This window comes from Belonocnema kinseyi, chromosome 10, assembly GCF_010883055.1.
Source record: "Belonocnema kinseyi isolate 2016_QV_RU_SX_M_011 chromosome 10, B_treatae_v1, whole genome shotgun sequence".
Lineage (NCBI taxonomy): Eukaryota > Metazoa > Arthropoda > Insecta > Hymenoptera > Cynipidae > Belonocnema > Belonocnema kinseyi.
The window spans coordinates 16,731,625-16,753,867 of NC_046666.1; positions in this window are offsets into that span (position 1 = coordinate 16,731,625).

Genomic DNA, 22,243 nt, shown 5'->3' on the forward strand with positions numbered 1-22,243 from the left:
ATGTTTAGTTAAAAAAAAACTTTTTAACAAAAATTAACGGATTTACAAGACAGTAGTTCAATTTTCAACCTAACTCATGAATTTTCAACTGCAATGATTGAATTTTAAAGCAAAGAGATAAGTTTTCAACTGAAATAATAAATCCCCAACTAAAATAGTTGAAATTTTAACAACAAAGAATTAATTTTCACTAAGAAATATAAATTCTCAACGAAAACTTAAATAATTAAATTGTAAGTTCCAAAAATTAGCGTTTAACCAAACAGAATAATTTTCAAATAAAACTGTAGAAAATTTAATTAGAATAATGTAAATTTTTAGTTTTGAAAATCATTTTTCTAAAAAAAACAACTAACTTTACACACAAAATCTGGAATAGTTGACTCTTAAACTAAAAAAAAAGAAATCGAATAATTAAATTTTGAGTTAAAACATACATTTTCAAACAAAAAGATAAATTTTTATTAAAATTATGGAATATGCAGCTAGATTAATAGTTACATTTTTATTTTTAAAAACAAAATAATTTTAAGCGAAAAGGAAACAAATTTTGAACAAAACAGTTAAAATTCCGAAAAAAATTTCTTTTCAGACGAAGTAAAACAAGTTCGTTATTACATACATACATTAAATACATTAATTAATATGATAAATAGTCAACCAAAAAATTTAATTTTCCACTCTAAGAGTTTAACTTTCAGACAAGTAATTTTTCTTCGAACCTGAAAGGTAAATATTTAACTAAAATAATAAATGTATAACGCACAAAAAAAACGAACTCGAAAAATACAGTCACTTTGCACACGAAGTGATGAATTTCCAACTAAAATTATAAATCTTTAACTGGAATTGTTGACTTTTAAACTAAAAATATTAATTTTAGACTAAAATGTTGAATATGTAAGTGGGAGAATTGAATTTTTGACTATCTGGATAAAATTTTAACCAATTAGAATAATTTCTTCCAAAATTTTAACGAATTTTAGCGAAAAATTGAATAATTAAATTTATAGTCAAAAAAGAAATGTTCAAACAAAGGGCTGAATTTTTATGTAAAATTATGGAATATGCAACTGGAATAATAGTCCCCCTGAACAGTTTAACTTTCAAACAAGTATTTTTTTTTGTGCAACTAAAAGAGAAATATTTAACTAAAATAATAAATATATAACTGAATTTCTTGAACCTTTAACCGAAGAGAAGATTAATTTTCGAATAAATTTTAATCACGAAAATATTAATTTTCAACCAAGAATGGACATTCAAGTTTTCAGTTTAAGAAATTAATTTTAAACCTAACTACAGTGGAGATCTTTAATACACTTACAGATAATAAATAATAACTTACAAATTCAATTATCATTATGAAAATGAGTAATTTTGATGTGCAAATTCTATTCCTATAAAATATATTTAATGACTTTCAAAGAGAAATAAGACATCAAAAATTAATCGAAATAAATTATTAGCATAATTTGGTATTTTAAAAAGTTAACTTATAATCATTTTACGATTTCATTAAACAATTGAAAAAATATTTTTAATTCATTTCACAAACCACGTGCTCATTTAATCCCTAAATTATAAGAAATTCATCATTTATTGTGACAAGGTACTCCGAGAATAAAAAAATGTTATAACTGTATGTATGCATATTGGAATTTTTGATGAAAGACTCATTTTCTTGGATAAAAATTGTTCAAGTTATTGTGAGAGTCATTGGTAATCACAATTTCTATTTAAGATGTACAATAAATTTCAGAAAAAAAACGCAAAATGTTACCAAATGAGCGAAGACAATATTATTAAGAATGATAATAAATTGTTTAAACAATTACTTTTGTTAACTTAAATTCATTATAACCTCAATTTAATTGAAAACTGGACAAAAATTCAGAAATTTTAGGAAAAACCACATTGAAAACTGGACTAAAAAAGAATTCTTTTTTAAACTGCAATTTTGTAGAATTTTTCTAAAAGAATATTATTGATAATAATAATAGTAAAAATTTTAACTTATGGGTTTTTTGGGACCCTATAAAACAGACTCATTGTGTTGATATTTTAAAAGTGATATTTTATTCGTATTCCAAAATTTCTTAGGTATTCAAAATCTCTACAACTATCCAAATTATCTTAAAAAATTAACTTTTAAAAATTTATAATATTTATGAATTTTTTCGAATATCTAAAATTTCTAAAACTTTCAAAACATTTTAAATTTACTTACCCTTATTTTTAAGAGAATTATACGCATTCTCTAGGCGTTCACTGAAAATATTGGGATTACTTGAACGCTCATTGTTACTGTACGAATTAGTATTGCGTCGCATATTATTACTACTCGTACTATAAATTCTCTGAAGACGACTCGGTCTTGATTCTGCAAAAAAATTTTAATTTAGTAAGCTCTCGCAGGTATTAGGAAAAAGGTCTATTTGAAATTTAAAATGTAAAATTTAACCCTACATTTTGTGAGTCTACAGAAGAAACAACAAGCGTCCAAAAATTTCAAGATTTTAATATAAAAAAAAATTATATAAAAAAGTACTTTTTATATAACTCAGCACTGAATTGAACTCCTAGAAGTTTGATTGACCAATTTTATTACTTTATTCCCATGATTACACACACAAGATCCTATGAAATATTTATTGCATTACTAGCCGATTTAGATGTTTGGGCTTCAATCTAACAAAATAAAAAACGAATTTTCAACCAAATCATTGAACTTTCAACAAAAAAATGAATTTTCTACCAAGAAAATCGATGTTCTACCAAAAAGACGGATTTTCTAGAAAATACATTAATTCTCAAGAAAATTGTTGAAATTTGAATCTAATAAGACAAATCATCCACAGAATAGTTGAACTTGTAATTCAAATAAATGATTTTTTAAAAAAAGATTTCATTTTGCAAACAAAAAATGAGTTTTATACAAAAATGTAGAATTTTCAACTCAAAAATATGATTTTTTACAAAAAAGGCTATTTCCAGCCAAACAGTCTAATATTTCAAAAATATTTTAATTTAAGAAATTTAAATTTTATGAGCAACAAACTGACAAAAAATGCAATATCTTATTTTATCACTTAATTTAACTAATTCTAAACAAATTTATCAAGAATTAAACTTTAAGCGCCTAAGATCCTGAGCTTTTACTATTAATTTTCAGGGGAAAATATTTAATGGTTTTCTTTATATTCAACTATTTCGTAGAATATTCGGTTCGGTTATATATTTAACTGTTCTGTAGAGAATTAAACTAATAAATAAAAAATTAACTTATTTAAATTTCATGTTGTAGTTTTGAAAAGTTAAATGGAATTTATTTTAGAGAAAAATTCAATTTTTTCGAAGATTTGCGTTTTTGATTAAAACATTCATCGTTCTAGTAGAAATGTTATCTTTCTTGGAAAACACGCAACTGTTTGGTTGAAAATTTTTTTTTTTACTTGATGATTTAACTATTTAAGTTCCTCTTCTAGGGGCTGTAAGACCTTGTAGTTGGTTTGAGGGGCTTGAGTGTGTAGGACATAGGGGTCAAACGGCTGCCTGGAGCGCGCTCGAAAACGTGTTCCCAGATCAATGGCCAAAATTCAAGACCCATTTCTGCAGGGGAGGGGTCTTTGTATTTGTGGCAGCTGACCCAGTGGCTAAAGCTTAGCTACACACGTTTTTGACCTAGAAAAGACCTCGGGAAGGCGAATCTCTTAAGGTTGGTGGAGTTGAGTTGCTCCAGAAGATGGTTAAGGCTACAGCGTCGTTTCCAGGTAAACTGATAGACCCAAAGAAGGTTTTCCGTCGCCTGGAGGAGGAGCCCGTTGGTGGACAGGAAAAACGGAATTAGACCTAAATGACTGCTTCCGGTTTAACCAATACCCGGATTAACTTGCATCATAGCAAAGGCGCCCTTACAGTTTTGCAAAGGGACATGGCTGTGAGGCACACAAGTATCTCACTGATCCAGGAACCCTGGTTAATTCGAGATACCATTAGGAGTTTAAGGAGGGCTGGTTTTTGTTACAGGGAGCCCAATGCGGTCAATCCAAGGGCTTGTATACTGGCGAAGGGAGCCAACGTCGTCTCGCTGCTTGAGCTATGTTCCAGAGACCTAAAGGTGATAGTCACGGATCTTAAAGGAATAGGAAGGCCAGTCATAGGATCGGCTTACTTTTTATATGACAGTGGTACAAATCCACCAGTGGAGATACGTACACTGGTCGAATACTGCAAGGTAAGGCGTCTTCCTCTTCTACTGGGGTGCGATTGTAATTACCACTATACTTTGTGGGGTAGCACAGACATCAACTCAAGAGGTAATGACCTATTGGAATACGTAACGACCTCTTACTTAGATATTTTTAATACGGGGAACACCCCGACGTTTCGTAATTCGGTCAGGAAGGAAGTCATTGACATCAATCTCTCTACCGGTAGTTTTACAGATATCATCCATCGACCCTAAATGGGTCAGAAATCCAAGAAGAACTGACTGGAGTCAGTTTTCCACAGAATTGAGAAGTGCACTTTCAGGAATACCCTAGTCAATTAGGGACTTGGATACCCTGGATATGGCGGCCGAGATTTTCACGAAAGTCATCAAATCCACTTATGAAAGTAATTGTCGGCCTTCAAAAGTCCAAAAGGCTGGAGAGACACAGTGGTGGAATGTAAAACTCACAGAGCTTCGCAGGCAAACCAGAAAGAGGTTTAGACGTGCCAATTCTGGCAAAACGAAGGAACTATGGACTTCATTTACATCAATGAGGGATGAATATAGGAGTGCAATACGTAAGGCTAAGGCCAAACTGGATCAGCTCAAAAATTACCCGGCGGGGGATACTCAGAGTCTGACGGGGACACCTTGCCTCACCTGATCAAGGCACATATTTCGGGCTTCACAAAGTTGGGAGAAGAGGAGACGGCGTCTCGGAGGCAATCAAACCCGCCTCTGGCCCAACTGGGCCCGAAACAGCCGCTAACTAACGAGATTGTCACCCCCGCCATGTTCAGGTTGACCCTGAAGTCCTTTAGTCCTTACAAGTCTCCCGGTCCGAATGGTATACGAGGGTCATTCAACAAGTACTTAGCCTCACCGCCCGACGGCGCTGCTATTACAAAAGAGTTTCACCATCATGCAGCACATTCTTTTAGTAGCCTACTGTCAAAGTTTCAGTCAATTCCCTCCATTAGTTTCGTTTTGATAGTCTTTGGAAGCGAGCGTGTCGGTCTGTTTTACAAAAATGGAAAAAGAGCAATATCGTTCGGTGATTCGATTCTTGTTTTTGGAAGGGAAAACGCGCAGCGAAATCAGAAACCGCTTGAATGCTATGTACGGTGACTCTTCTCCTTCGATTGCGTCCATCAAGAATTGGTTCAACGAGTTTGTTCGTGGCCGCACATCGGTTTTTGATGAGCCACGCCCAGGTGCTCTTTTTCCATTTTCGTAAAACTGACCGACACGCTCGCTTCCAAAGGCTATCAAAACGAAACTAATGGAGGGAATTGACTGAAACTTTGACAGTAGGCTACTCAAAGAATGTGCTGCACGATGGTAAAAGTCTTTCGTAATAGCAGCGCTATCGGATGGTGAAGCTAAGTACTTGTTGAATGACCCTCGTATATCAAGTCCTCTTACAGAGGGCTGGTGAGATCATCATTAGGCCGGTTTTTAGACTTGCAAGGGCTAATCTGAGGTTAGACAATGTTCCGGCGGCATGGAGAAGTGCGAGATTAGTCTTTATTTCTCAGGCATGCAGGGTCGGTTATACTTCACCCAAGAATTTCTGACCCATTAGCCTCACATCTTTCCTCCTAAAACAATTAAGAGACTCGTGGACAGATATATCCGCAATAAGGTCTTGTCCAGTAGTCCTCTGATCAGATAGCAAGGCTGCTATCATGGTTCTGAATGGAACAAAGATTACGTCGCTGCTAGTATGCGAGTGTTTTGAGGCACTGAATAAGCTAGTGATAGAAAACCGAGTCTCTCTGCTCTGGATACCTGGACACAGTAACATCAGGGGCAATAAGATATAGGACAGGTTAGCAAAGCTAGCAGCAAAGGTATATTTTACTGGACCTGAGCCAGGACATGGAAACCTCCGGTATCACAGACATAAGATAGGGCTTCAACAAAGTTCCCTCTGTCGTCTGTGCAGAAAGGATAATAGAATTTCGACTCATATTCTCCTTCACTGTCCTGAGATATCGGGGAAACGTGTGACACTCACAGGCAGCTTCTGCATCAGTGAGTCTGAAATATCAGCCAACAGCATGGCAACGGTCCTTTCCTTATTAAAACGGCTTTGGGGCCATATTTAAGGCTTATAAGGGGACGCAACGGGATCATGCAAGCGTCAGAGGCTGTGGCAGTCTCAACCCAGAATATAAATAACAATTATTATCTATATCATTTGAACCACTTTTTTAAGAAATAATTTTTTGTCGAAGATTCATATTTTGAGGACAGAGTTTATCTCTGGTTAAAAGTTTAACTACTTTGTTGAAAGCTGATCTTTTTTAATTGAAAATTCAACTGCGTGCGAAAAAATGAACTAATTTGTTCAAGTTTTTTTCTTTATAAATGCTTATACTTCTGAAAAAGCGATAATACAAAAATTATTAGATTAAAATGGTGAAATTAAATTTTAATGGTCAGGAAAAATAAAAAATTGTAAAAAAAATCTGTGAATTTTGAAAATAAAGTTTTCATTTTGAAAAGCTCGTTTTGAATACAAAAAATATTTCCAAATTATTTTAAATTAATAAACATTTTGTAGACATTCCAGAACCTGATGTGGTTTTTTCTTGTAATTGTGATTTTTCGGCAGTTTTTTTAAATACAAATTGCTTATAAAACATAAAATACTACTTGACACTAATAATTGTAATTTTAAATAAATTGTTTAAGCAATATGGTAGTTTTTATAAATTTTCTTTTAGAACACAGAGAGAAAGTCTGGGGGTTTTCAAAAGTTTCCCTCTTTTTCGTCTGATTTTTAATCAGGTTGAGGTATTAGTTCACTAATGTGAACGAACATAAGTGTTGAGGCAATGTTTAATTATTGCTAGTAATGTTATCTTCAAAGGATGCTAGAAATCGCGGTTTTTTCGAAAAAATTTAACTTTTTGTCCAATTTTCTTTTAGAGTAGTTAATATTTTATTAATCATAGCCAACAAAAATTGATTAAGCAAACTATTATCATCTAATAGTTATTTAAGATTAATTAAGCAAAAACACATTTTTTACTATCTTTTTTTGTTTTTCGTGAATATATGTATCTGGAAATAATAAATAATTCAAATAATAAAGGGAGATCAGAAATTGACAAAATCACAAACCCCAAATTTATGCACAAAAATATTTATAGCAATTATAATTGTTAACGTTTTGTAGAATTGTGACTGATAATCTCTCAAATAATAATTTTAATCATTTTTGGGTTAGAAAAAATTTGTTAAAAAAAACTACAGTATTTGGCTACTTCTTAAGTTAATTTGTTTATAATAATTTAAACATACAATAGTCAAATCATTTTCAGTCTAGGAGTAACCTTTCATTGTTTTAAGATGATTTTTAAAACATGCAAATTGTTCTTGAAGAGTAAATAATTATTTTATGAAAAAGATCGATTTTTTCATATTTCGAGTAGGCGTATAATAAATAAACAAATAAAAATGGAAAAATCTCTGACCAAGGTAATTTTTGTAATTAAGCACACTTAAATAAAAATAAAAAAATAATTGTAAATAGGAAAAGAAATGCATTTGTTACGTTAAAAAATGTGCAGAGCCTTCAATTTTGGTCTAATTTTGAATTTTTGAAATTGAAGTTCATTAAATTCTAAAGAACGTGACGTTCCGAACTTTCGTCTCCTCTATTAGTTTATTAATGATATAATGTAAAAACTGAAATTTGGTGCATAACATTGTTTGTTTTATTAATAACTAATTAGGTAAACTTTATATTGTATTAACTTAATGCTTAGGGACTTGATAAATACAAATTATTTGTTTATTATTCTATTTATTTGTTATAAACAAATTTTATGAACAAATTGACAAATAGTCTTATTATCGGTTAATAATTTTTTGGATAAAACTGCTACATATTAATGTAGAAATATCATTTAATTACGAAACTAATTTAAAAGTTTGCAATAACTATTATTATAAGCAATTCTGGTGTCGAAATATTAAAATTTTAAACTTTTTCAAATTTTAATTCTTCAATCGCCAGAATGACTTCAGGTATTCTTAAAAATAATTAATATTTAATAATATTTGATAAAATATAACAATTGAAAATTTCATAAAGAGTTTAGATAAACAAATGCAACATTTTCGCTCTTTCGAATACTCTCTTGTGACCAAATATTTAAACTTAAGGTTTTATTAAATTTAAATTTTCTCTGGTGCCAATAATGGGTATAGATTGTCTTGAAAAATTTATCTTTGATAATACTTAGTGAAATATAACAACTTAAATGTTTATAAACAATTTGTATAAATAAATTACAAATGTTAGCACTTTCACTGGGAAAAAGTCGAGTTTTCAAATTGTTACATTTTACCAAATATTATCGAAAATATTCTTTTTAGAAATATCTTTACCCATTCTGGCCATTAACGAAAATTTAATTTTGATAAAACCATAAGTTTGAATATTTTTTCACAAGAATTGATAGTACAGTGGTTATTCTTCAATTTTATAATATTTTTGTGACTAACAGTAATTCGTCAAATAGCTTAAAACATTTGCTGTGCAAAAAAATGTTCTATACGAAAAGGTCAAAATTATGAATTTGTGTATCTAATTTATTTATACAAATTTACATTATGATATTTTATCAAATATAATTGAATATTTATTATTTTAAGGAATACCTGAAGTCGCCCTGGTGTTTGCAAGAAATTATAATTTGAAAAATCTAAAATTTAAATATTTCGCCACAAGAATTTTTTATAACAATGGTTATTAAAAACTTTTAAATGATTTTTATAATCAAATGTCGATCATACATTAATATGAAGCAATTTTAGAAAACAAATTTTTTTTCGATTTTAAGAAAATTAAGTCGATTTATTCATAAGATTTGTTTATAACAAATAAATGGAATAATAAACAAATTATCTGCTCTTCAGAATTTAATAAATTTTGTTTAAATTTTTTTTCAATCAAACCAAAATTAAAAGCTCTCGACATTTTTGAACAAAAAAAATGCTTTCCTCCTACTGTGAGGCGCCTTTCCAAGTGGTAGTGACCTTCATTGGTCAGCCGCGTCGTCGAACATGTATGAAATGTACCAGATATCCTGACAAGGAAATTTTTGAAACAAATTTTAAATTTTTAAATACATTCAAGTGATAAAACATTACGAAAATGTGAAAACATCTTTTTATTTAATCGACCCCCTTACCGCAAAAACAGTAGTATCAAAACTTTTGAAAATGTTTGAAATATCACAATTGTCGTATATTTTTCAAATTAACAAGATTTCTAAGATTTTCAAAATTCCTAAAATCTGCAAAATTTCCCAAATTTTCTAAATTTTCTTAAATTTTACATTTGTCAGAATTTCTAATATTCTGAATTTATAAAAGTGTAATAATTTTCTAAAATTTCTTATCAAATTTAAATTATCTTACGGCCAATTCTCGTATCTACTTCCACGCTTCTACGATATGCCATCTGGTTATGAAAAGAAACTTGAATATCTTGAACTGCCGTATCTCGAAGATTCTGATGACCAAGATAATTAACACTACTTCCTGAAGTAGTGCTGGATGCTGATTCTGTAAAAAAAAATTTATGAGACTCTCGCGGACATATTAGGAAAATATCTTTATCGGAACGTAGCAAGTCGTAAAGGTCTCACCCAACTTTTCACGATTTTGAAGAAGAAACAAAAGACATACACAAAAATAAAATCTTTAATTAAAAAATAAATAAAATAAAAAGGACTTTTGATATGATGCAGTGATGAATTGAACTTTTAAAAGCCTGTTTACAAGATTGTATAAAATCATTAATAATAAAGACGATTTTTTAATTTTGATGCATATCATCCAGAAATTTAATCGAATCCACAGAAAAATAAATGGTTAGGTCTCATTTAACCCAAATTTAATTTCTTCCAACATTTATTTTCCCTAAAAATTCCAACATATAAAACAATTTTCTTTGAATATAAGAATTGCGAATTTCAATAATTGAAGATCATAAGAAAATTTCGGAAATTGAAGAAGTAAAAAATGTTAAAAACAGATATTTTCCAAATACAATTTTTAAAATTTGATTATTCAAAATTTAATAGAATTAAAACTGTATTATTTCTAATTAAAAACATTCCAATTTCAAAAATTGTAGACTAAAATTTTGTTTAAATGTACAATTTTCTTTGAAATGAGTAGAAATTAAATAATTCCTAATTTAGAGCATTTAAAACTTTATTATTTGGTTGAAAATTTAATACTTTTCTTAGAAAGACATCTATTTTGGTTAAAAACTGTTTACAGTTCTTATTTTGCTCATTCGGTGTCAAAAACTAAACTGGAATCTGCTTTGGAAATTCTTCTTGAATAAAAATGTAACCTTTCGTTTGAAAATTCAAATCTTTTTTTACAAGTTTGCCTTTTTACATTTTAAAATTCACCCGCTTTAGGAGAAATGACATATTTCTTGTATAAAAATGCAAATGCTTGGTTGAAAATTCAACAATTTTGCTAAAAAATCATAATTTTTGTTTGGAAATTCTACCATTTAAATATAATATTTGGCTGCTGAAAAAAAACAGATATGTTTTATGGATGAAAATTCAACTATTTTCTTAAATTTGATATTGTTTTTAAATAATTTAAAATCCATCCGTTAAAAAATGTCATCTTCTTTGGATAAAAATGTAACTATATGGTTCGAAATTAAAATATTGTACTATTTTATTGAAAATTTAACTATTTCGTTAACATATACTTTTTGTTTAAAATTTATATTTTCGTGTTGAAAAATAAACTGAAATCTTTTCTGAATGAAAGTTTCACTTCTAACAAGAATTTGTCTTTTTTTATTCCAAATTCATCTGTTTAAGTGTAACATATAATCTTCTTTTGGATAAAATTGCGACTTTTTGGTAAAAAATTTAACTATTTTGTTGAAAATTCATCCTTTTTGGTTGAAAAAAATCTTCTCTTCGGATTGAAAATTTAATCTTATTAGTAAAAGCATATGTTTTTCCTAAAAAAAAATCGATGTTTATTTCTGCAGAGTTTACTCATTTATTTTTTAAAGATTCATATTTTGATCGTGAAAACTCGACTGAAATCTTTTTCGACAGAAAATTCAACTACTTTTTTGAAAACTTATCTTGTTGATTCAAAACTTGCTCTGTTTCAGAATAAACTTCTTTTTTTAGGCGAAAATGCAACTTTTTGGTTAAAAATTATTCTTGTTTGCTTGAGTATTCAACTAATTTGTTTGAAAGATTTGTTTGAATACCTTTGTTAACAAATCACTTATTTTGTAAAGATTTATATTTTTAGTTCAAAATTCATCTGCTTGGTAGAAAGTTTAATGATTTTGTTGAAAATTAATCCTTGTGTATTGAAAATTCAATTACTTGGGTAAAAGTTAAACAACCTTCTTGAAACTTTTTTTTTTATTGAAGACTTATTTATGTCTTTGGTGGAAAGTTTAACTTTTTAGTGGAAAATACCATTTTTTTGTTGTATAAAATTCATTTTTTAACAGAAAATGTAACTTTTACGTTTCAATTAGGATTGCATTTTTGTTGTTAAAAATTCGCTTTTTTAATTTAAAATATAATTTTTGTTCCGTAAAGATCCATCAGTTTCTCGGAAAATTAATTTTTTGTAGAATAGTCATATTTTTTGTTTGAAAATTCAATTTTTGTAGAGAAAATTTGTCTTGTGGCTTGAGGGTTCAATAATTTAGATAATTTTTTTCCATTCTTTTTTGAGTGAAAAATCTTTATTTGTTGGAAAGTCATTTATCCGATTTCAAAATTATTTGTTTTTGTTGTGTAAATTGTATGCTTTCTTTATTTAAATATCAGCTATAACTCTTTTCCGTTGGGGATTTGTCTTTTTAGGTTAAATATTTAACTATTATGTTAAAAATTCAATTATTTAAAAAAAATTCAAGTATTTTATAAAAAAAAAGCCATCTTTGTAATGCAAAAGAGATTTTTTTGTTAAAAATAAATGAATAAATTTGAAATTTGTATATGAAAAAAATTATTTTTTTTTTTAAAGACAAAAATCCAATAAAACTATTTCATTTTCACTTAAAAGATGATCTTTTTGTGTTAAAAATGTAAATATTTTGTTAAAAATTTATCTTTTCAAACTTAAAATTCAAATTTTTGGTTGAAAGTTCATGTATTTTTTTGAAAATTTGTCTACCTTAGTAGACATTTTATTTTTATGGTAAACAATTTATCTTTATTGGTTAAAAATTTCATTATTTGATTAAAAGTTGTAACTTTGAAAAAAACAATATTTTTTGTTTTGGTTGAAAATTAAACATTTGATTTGAAAGATTATAATTTTAGGTTGAAAATTTTCATTTTTTGTAGATAAATCTTCTTATTGGCTATAAAATAAATAATTTTGTAGAAATTCATATATTTTATTGTTTATTTTTTTCATGAAGAATTAATCTTGTCAGTCGAAGGTTAATTTTTTAAATACAAAATTTATTTTTCCTTTGTTAAAATTTTTTATCTGAAATTTTAAGCATCCCATGTTCGTTTAAAAGTTTATCCGATATAAATGACTATTTTGAAATTCGTCTTTTTTTATGGATCGTTAATCTTCTTGATAAAAAATTAAACCGTTTGGTAAAAAGTTAGTATATTTTGTTAAAAAGTTTCCTTTTCAGGTAGGAAATGATTTTAATTTTTTTAAAGATCAACTTTTTGGTAAAAAATTAAACTTTCTTCTTTAAAATCATCTTGCTTGATTGGAAATGATCTTTCTTGTTTAAAACTCATTTTTTTCCGACTTGAAAAGTCCATTTTTTCAAAAGTATTTGACCTTTAAGTTTAAAAACTTTACTCTATTGTTTAAAATTCATCTTTTATGGTACAAAATTCAATTCTTTCATTAGAAATTCCACTATATAGTTACAAATCTAGTTATTTTTGGAAAATCAAACTATTTTATTCAAGTTGTGATATTTGGTCAAAAATTTAACTATGTTCTTGAAAATTGATTCTCTTGATTTAAAAATTAATCTTTTATCGTAGAAAAGTCACCCTTATTGGTTTAATTTTGTCTTCGAAAATCTTTAAATATTTTCTGTAAAACTTATCTTTTTACTGGAAAGCTCATCTATTTCGTTTTTAAAGCATCAGGTTGATTGGAAATTATATATTTTTTCAAAATTCTATTATTTTGTTAAAACTTTATTCTATTTCAACAAATGAAATTAAACATATGTTATTCTGAAATGTTGTGTATCAATTCAGATGATAAAAGAAAATCAGAAATGGTAGAAACCACAAATTCTCAATTTTTGCAAAAAAATTGTTTATGAAAATTATAATTGTTGAAGTTTAATAAAATTTCTATAATCATCAAAATTTCCCTAATTTTCTAATATTCTTGAAACGCTCAAAATTTTCGAACTTAAAAATTGCTAATGTTCATTAATTTTATCAAATCAATGCGTTTCCTTTTTAGTTATAACAAAATAATAAATGAACGTTAGAGAGAAACATATTTCAAAAAACCTCTTTTTTTCGTGATTATATTTTTCTGGAAGGGAGGGGGGCCGGGCTGATAAGAAAATATGTGTGATTCTCAATTTTTCTATTTATAAGTTTTGCAATAAACTTCTTGTTTTAGTTAAAAAGCATCTTTGACAATCAGTTACAGACCTAGTCCTCCCACATACTAATAATTATTTTTAATTATTCGGAAAAGCCACGTTCTAGTATTTCTTTAGGAAAAGATAGTTATTAAAAATAACCAAGTGTTTAAATAATAAATATTTGTAAACTTGAATTGATTGTCAACTAAATAATAAAAAAGTAGGTAAGAAGATGAAAATGTCAGGAGAGCCCAAAAATATCTAGCATGAATAAAAAAGAAGATGGTTATAAAAATAATAATTTGTGTAAATAATTATTTTCGCTAAATTAAAATAATGAATAACTCATTCTAAGTGAAAACTAGAAAAATAGTTAAAAATTGGTCTCTTCGATTTAAAATTTAACTATTTGACTGAACATTTTATTCACTTTTAATAGAAAATTAATTTTGTTAACATAATATTTACCGATATTTCTTGTTGAAAAATTAACTTTTTGAATAGTATATTAATCTTGGTTAAAAAGTCAACATTTTGGTTAAAAAATCAGATCTTTCATAGAATTTTAAGCTCTTTTTTCAAAATAATTTTTTATTGAAATTCATCATACTAGTAGGAAATTTATCTCTTTGGATTTAGATTTAAACATTTTTATAAAAAATTCTTAGGTAGAAATTTCTTTTGTTTTCTTCGTTGAAAATTCAGCTATTCCACTTTTTTTGGAAAACTGATATTTTGAAATGAAAATTGATCTTGTTTTGGGAAAATTCATCTATTTTGGTTAAAGTTTATCCTTTTGATAAAAAATTAATCTTTTTTGTTGGAAATTCATCCTTATTGGCTGTAATTAATTTTTATTTTATTTAAAATAACTCTAAAAACTCTTATGTTTAGTTCAAAATTAAACTACTTTAATAGAAATTTAACAATTTGGTAGAAAATTAATGCATTTTGTTAAAAAGTCATTTATTTGGGTAGAAAATTCATCTTTGTCTTCACAAATTGTTCATTTTGGTTAAGGATAAAAAATAAAACAGTTGAGTTGATTTTCTTCTCTGAAAATTTAACTATTTCATTTTTGAACACAAATCAAATTTAACATTGAAAATAGTTCGATTCTGGTTAAAAATTCATGATATGCCAAAAATGTATTGTTTTCTTTGAAAATTCGATCATTTCACTTAAAGTTGTACTACCTTATACAAAATTTAAATTTTTCATTATGGTTTTGTATTTATAGTATATCATATTAAAAATCACTCAACAAGATTTAAGTACATGCAAGATTTTTTTAAGATATTTAAGGGAGTTAAAAAAACGAAAGAATTTTAAAGAATTTGAATTATTTTTAGTCAATTTTGTGATTTTTTAAAAGTTTCAAAATGCTTATAAAGAATTCGAAGGAATTTATAAAAATAGAATCTCACTAAAGCTTCAAGTCAAGATTTCTAAAGTTCTGAAATTATCAAAATTTCCTAAAATTTTACAATTTTATAAAATTTATAAAACGGTCATCACTTTTAAAATTAATTGAATTTCTAATATTTCCGAATTTTTTCAAATGTTTAAAATTGCTTAAATTTTTCATTTTCTTACCGGCATCATGAGCAGCTTTGTGAGCCTTGAAAGCTATGTAATAATCCACATTTCTTTCCTTTCCTTTTGAACTCTGAGAAGGATTTTTTGAAAGAGCAATCGACTTCGATTCTGAAAAAAATGAAAATTTAGGAGGCTTTCGCAGACATATTAGAAAAATATATCTATTTGAAAAGGTCATTAATGCCATAAATATCTAACTCAACTTATCAGGATACTATAAAAGAAGTAAAAAACTTCCAGAATAATCAAAAGTTTAATTAAAAAAAAGAATTAATTTAAAAATAATTTTTCATATGACTGAGTTAAAAATTGAACTCTTAAAAGTCTGACTAAAAAATTTTATCGCGTTATTCACGTTTTTACACATCCGGGATATCCAGATATCCACTCCCTTTTATTCAATTTTTTAAACAATTACGCAATTGAAATCGTTTCCTTGTCAAATTTCTCAATAAATAAATATCAAAAGTCAGCTTCAGTTTTTTTTAACGAATTTTTTTAATACATAGAATTCTACTTTATAATAATAACTAAATTCTTGAATAAACTTTTTAAACAACATTTTATAGTTTTTAGTAATTTTTTTATACAGTGCAGATAGAATGTCAGGATTTCTTCAAAAATTGTCCACTTTTTATGCAATTTTTAAATAGAGTGAGGTAATATTTACATTAATGTGAACGAAAATAATTGTTTAAACAATCAAATCTTATTTCAAATAATATTTTCTATAAATAAACATAGAAATTGCTGTTTTTCTTAAATTTTTAACTTTTTTCCACTTTCTACTTTAAGTGAGTTAATATGTCCTTTAATATTGCCAACGTAATTGTTTATACAAATTATTATTGATTAAATCCACATTTTTCTATATCAATACTAGATAGTTCTGTTTTTGTCTGATTTTTTCAACGTTTTGTTAATTTCTTAATTATAGTGAAATAATAATTACTTCAAAATAACAAAAATAATTGTTTAAACAACTTATTATTATGTTTTATATCATTTCTCTTTGCTAATTGAGAGATGATTGTTCATAACCATCTTCTCTTACCTACTTCTAATCATTCCATTCTTTATTCTCGCCTCGTGCCTAAAATAGCTTTTTGTTAAATTAAATTTTTTTTAACTTTCGGAAAAATGCAAAAGTAAAGCTTTTAGAAAAAAACACCTCATTAGCATTTCTTTAAGAAAAGATAGTTATAAACTATCTAGAATGATTGAAACAAGATTGTCATAATGACAACTTGTGTAAATAATTATTTTTTCTAAATTTATTTATTTAATAATAAACCAATGTAAAAAGTAGACTAACAACAGTTGAAGATTAAAAAAAACTTCCTAGCATTATTAAAATTAAATATTGCTATTGACAATAATAAGTAGTTTGAAAAATTCAATTCAACATCACATTATGATTCTATAAAATAGACGTATGTTGGTAGATTATTTAACTTTATAGTTAAACATTATTTATCCAGTGAAAATTCATCTATTTGGTTAAAAATTCAACTATTTTGTTGAACATTTTTTTCACTTTTCATAGAAAATTAATTTCTTCAACATAATTTTGACCATTTCCAATTCTTGTCGCCACTTTACCTGTTCGGTTTAAAACTCAAGTACTTGATTGAAAATTTATGTAATTTGTTGATAATTCATATTAATCTACGTTAAAACATAAAAACCAAGTAGTAGTGACCTTCTATAGTCAGGCTTGGCATGAAAGATAATATGGGCCAGACATCGTGATAAGGAAACTTTTCAAAAAATCAGATTTCAAAAGCCATGAATTCTTTGAGCCCTTTTTCATTCCTTTGAAGCAGGGCCAAAGTTCAACGTGAAAAGTGACTTCATACGCAAATAATAAAACATTATTCATCTGTGAGCAAGCAACTTAAGTCAATCGACCCCATCACTATGAAAACTGTATTACTGAAAATTAAAAAAAAATTTGGAATATTTTTGGAATATCTCCATTTTCGTATATTTTTAAATTTCCAAAGTTTCAGAAATGTTCAAAATTTCTAAAATTATCAAAATTTCCCAAGATTTCTAAAATTTGCGGAATTTTCAAACTTTTAAAAATTCTGATTATTTCTGAATTTTATCAAATGTTCAAAATTTCTAAAATTATAATAATTTCTTAAACTTTCAAAAAAATTCGAATTATCTTACCTTTATCTTCTATATGTACTGACTCATTATTTGAGACTCCAAATTCAAAAAACGTCTTACCTGGGCGTCGACTTTTATTACCACTATTATTTCTTTCAAAATTACTCGGTCTTGATTCTGTAAACAAAATTGAAAAATTGAGGAGGCTCTCGCAGACGTATTAGGAAAATAGATATATTTAAAATGTAGCATGTCATAAGGTCCTAACCTCACTTTTTATGATTTTACAGAAGAAACAATATGCAACCACAAAAATCCAAATTTTAATTTAAAAAATAATAATAAATATGAATCACATTTAATATAACACAGAGATGAACTGAACTCCTGAACATTTGGTAGAAAAATGTTTATTCATAATAACAAACATAATTTACGAAACAATTTATATCTGGTAATAATATTATCTTTGAATAATGTTTGAAAGTGCGTTTTTTTAATTTTCAATTTTTTTGTCCACTTGTCACTTGAAGTGATTTAAGATTTAATTTAATATAACAAAAATAATTAATTATTTGTCTAGTTTTCACTCGAAGTAACTATATTGTTATTTAAGTTAGGCAAAAGTAATGTTTTGAACAAATTACTATTGTTAATAACTATCTTTATCTTTATTAATTCCAGATCCCTGCTGTTTTTTCTACAAATTTGATCTTTTTATCCACCTTTTACTTAGGGAGGTAATAATTAAAGGAAGTTAATAAAAACTGTTTCTCAAATAATTTATGATTATTTATAACTATGTCCTCATAGATAAGTGCTGGGAAGTTGCGCGTTTTCTGAAATACTAACTTTGCTTTGCCTTTTTAGTTATAAACAAATAATAAAAAAACATCATAGAGAAACATAATTTGAAAATTCTCTTTCCTTTTTGTAAATATATTTTCCTGGAAGGGGGAGGGGGCTTGTAACAAAATATGTTCAATTCCAAATGATTCTTTTTATTCTCTTTGCAATAAACTTCTTGTTTTAATTCAGAACAAAACTTTTATAATTCATTTACAGGCCCAATCTTTTCATCTACCTAAAAGAGGAAGAATAGTTAACTTTCAAAAATACAATAATATTTAAAAATTGATTCTTGTTAAGGTTCACATAATTTTATTTTTAACAAAATAGTCAACCCAAACTAATAATTCCAGAAGAAAGAAACTTTCTAGCATTACTGTAAGAAAAGAAAGTTAAAAATGATAATCAAATAGTTAAATAAACATATTTGTTAACCAGCATTAATTATTACTTCACTCAGTAAAAATTGGGTGAACAGTTGAAAATTTCAGAAAAAAGGCAACTATCTATCATAAGTAAAAATAGATGATAGCTATAAACAATAATAACTTTTCTGAATAATTATTTTTACTAAACTCAATTAAATACAAACTTATTCTCAGTAAAAAAAAATTAAAAATTAAATATTTTCAATAATAATGAATTTTTCAAAACAGTTATGTCATTAACTTAAATCAATTATTTAACTCTCTTCAATTAAAAATTGGGCAAAAAGTGGACATTATTGTTTAAAATGTTGCATAAAAATGTGGGGGAGGATATGGAATACCCTACTGTTTACACAATTCAAATATTTTATTAAATATTATTTTCTTAGTAGAATTTCATCCTTTTAGTTGAAAATTTTAAAATTTTATTTGAAATTTTATTCATTTGCTATGGTAAATTAATGTTATTCAAAGAATATTCGCCTTGGAATTTCTTTTTGAAAATTTAATTATATGGTTTACAATTTTAGTTGAAAAATCAACTATTTGATTGAAATTATGAACTCGTTTCTTCAAAAATCATTTTTTATACTTATCATATTAGTTTAAAATTTATCTCTCTAGTTAAAAATTAACTATTTTGCTGAAAAGCCTTCTTTCTTCGTAGAAAATTTATTTTTTCATTATCCTTATTTGTTGCATTTATTGGGTTGAAAATTTGTTTTGTTTTAACTATTCGACCTGAAATAAGTTTTTTTATTTGAAAATTTAATTGAAAAAGTAATTTCTTATCATTTAACGATTTGGGCAGAATATTCTTGTTTGTTAAAAATGCATCAGTTTGATTCGGGATTCAACTATTTGGATTTTAAAATTTATGTATTTTGAGCAAATTTTGCCTTCTTCGAGAGAGAATTAATCCTATTAGACGAAAATTGTTCTTTTTTGTTTTTTTTGTTTGTTAATTAAATTGTTTTTATCTGAAAGTTTAACTATTTCATGTTTGGTTAAAAGTTCATCCTGTATATAGGATAAGTTTAAAATTTTTCTTTTTTGATTGGGTAGTCTCCTTGTTCCACTGTTTTTTAAAAACTTCGTCCCCTTAGTTCAAAAAACTATACTCTTTTCATAAAAATAATTATTCTTTGGTAAAAAAGTCATCTTTTTGGTTGAATTTAAACTTCTTTTGATAAAAATTCAATTGCCTTCTAAAAATGTGTCTTTCTGTCTTCAAAATTCAAACATTTGATTTAATTATAATTTGTTTTCTATAAAAATTCCACCATTTCATTGACAATACGCATGTGTATACTGCAAATTCAATTATTTGATTAGAAATTAAACTATTTTGTTAAAAATCTAAATATTTTTGAATTGAAAATTAATCTTTTATGGTAGAAATTCATCCTTCTTTGTTGAATTTTTATTTCGAAAAAAGCGTCTTTTTAACTTGAAACTTTTCCTCATAACTTTTATCTTTAATATTTTCTGAAAACCTCGTCTTTTTACTGGAAGCATATTTATTAGGTTTTCAACGCAAAGGGCTAGTTGAATTTTTTTTGATTCGACGTTTCGTTTTGAAAATTCTATTATTTTTTTAAAAAATTCAATACATTTCGGATTGAAATATTATTAATTTGAAGTGTTTCGTATTCAGTACAATATTTTATCTGCAATCATTTTTTTGTTCAACAATTTTTTATAACAATTATAATTGTGAAGTATTTATAGAAATTATGACTCATAATCACGCTGACAGTAATTTAAAGACTTTTTAGCTAAAAAACAATTTTTTCAACAAAAGTTAAACTATTTGGCTAATTGTTAAGTTAGTTTGTTTTGAAGAAAAAAATCAAACTCTGGGCAAAATTAATGGCTATAGAGTTAAAAAAAAAATTGGATTTTCTCCCACTCTGCGACACCTTCTCAAGTGGAAGTGGCCTTCTTCGGCCAGTCTTGTCAAGAAAAATAATATGAGCCGGACATCCTGACAAGGAAATTTTGTTTAACCCAATTTTTTAAAAACATGCATGATTTTAGCCCTTTTTTACATCTGTGAAGCGTGTCCGTGGACAAATTGACTTTCAGAAGACAATTATTAAGCTATTTTAATACTTATGCTTAAAATGAAAGCTAACAAAATTTTCATCGAACTGTCGTGGCCGATTTTTACATTAAAATAAAAGCTTTGATTTAAAGAAAAATACCTATAAAACTGAAACCAACTATCCAAAAAAAGCCAATATAAATGCAAATGTTAAAAGATTTATTAAATTTGTTATAAACAAATAAGTAAATGAAACTGGTTTCCTGGGGATTAAATAAATCAAGTTTTTCCATAGAATCGATTATATATAACTCGAAAAGAAAACCCAAATATCATATTTTCTCACCAAATAAATGTTAAAAAAAGTTTAAACTACCTTAGTTAACAAATCCACTATTTGTATTTTTTTGGAGATGCAAAATTAATTTTTCCGATGCAGTTAACTGTAACCAACTAAATTCTGAATTTTTAAGAAAATTTTGATGGCATAAAACAATTACTTATTGTAAAGAATAATTGTTTAAACAAATATTTATCATTTCATGTATTTATGAATAAGATACCGCTCTTTTGACGGAATTAATAGCCAGTTATTTAGCAATAATTTGTCGCTATAAATAGATAAAATTTGACAATTGTTTAACGAAACTTAATTAACAAACCACTATTTTTATTTTCATTAACAATGTAGTAAACAAATTTTTCTCGGCTGATGTATTTGTAAAATGAAATTTACGTTAACTAGAAAATAAATTTAATGAATTAAATAACATAAAAAATTTACTTTAATTAAATTGTTAATAAAAATGAAAATAGTCGATCGTTATCGAACTATTAAAAAGTTAAAAAATGTGTTAATAACAGTTGATTACACATACCGAAACAAGTTTAAATGCTAAAAAATAGCCGCATCATGCATTTGTTAATTAAGTTTCGTTAAATAAGTATAAAATGTTAATCATTCATAGGAAAATGATCATTTATAAATAACGGGCTGTTAATTCCGTGAAGAAAGGAGTATTTTATTTATAAATACATGAAATCAATAAAAGTTGTTTAAACGATTGTTGCTTACAAAAATAAATTATTTACTACCGTCAAAATATTCTTAGAAATTCAGAAGTTAGTTATTTACAGTTAATTGAATCGAAAAAATCAAGTTTGTACGTCCAGAAATAGCGAAATAGTGGATTTATTAATGAAGGTAAATTAAAAAGTTATTGATTTTTATTTGGTGGCCAAATATTATACTTAGGTTTAATTTCCAATGCACGGAAAATTTGTCCAGTTAAGGACCGATTTTACTTTTATAAATTCTTTGAAATGAAATTACTGCAGATCAAATATTTAATTCAATACGGAAC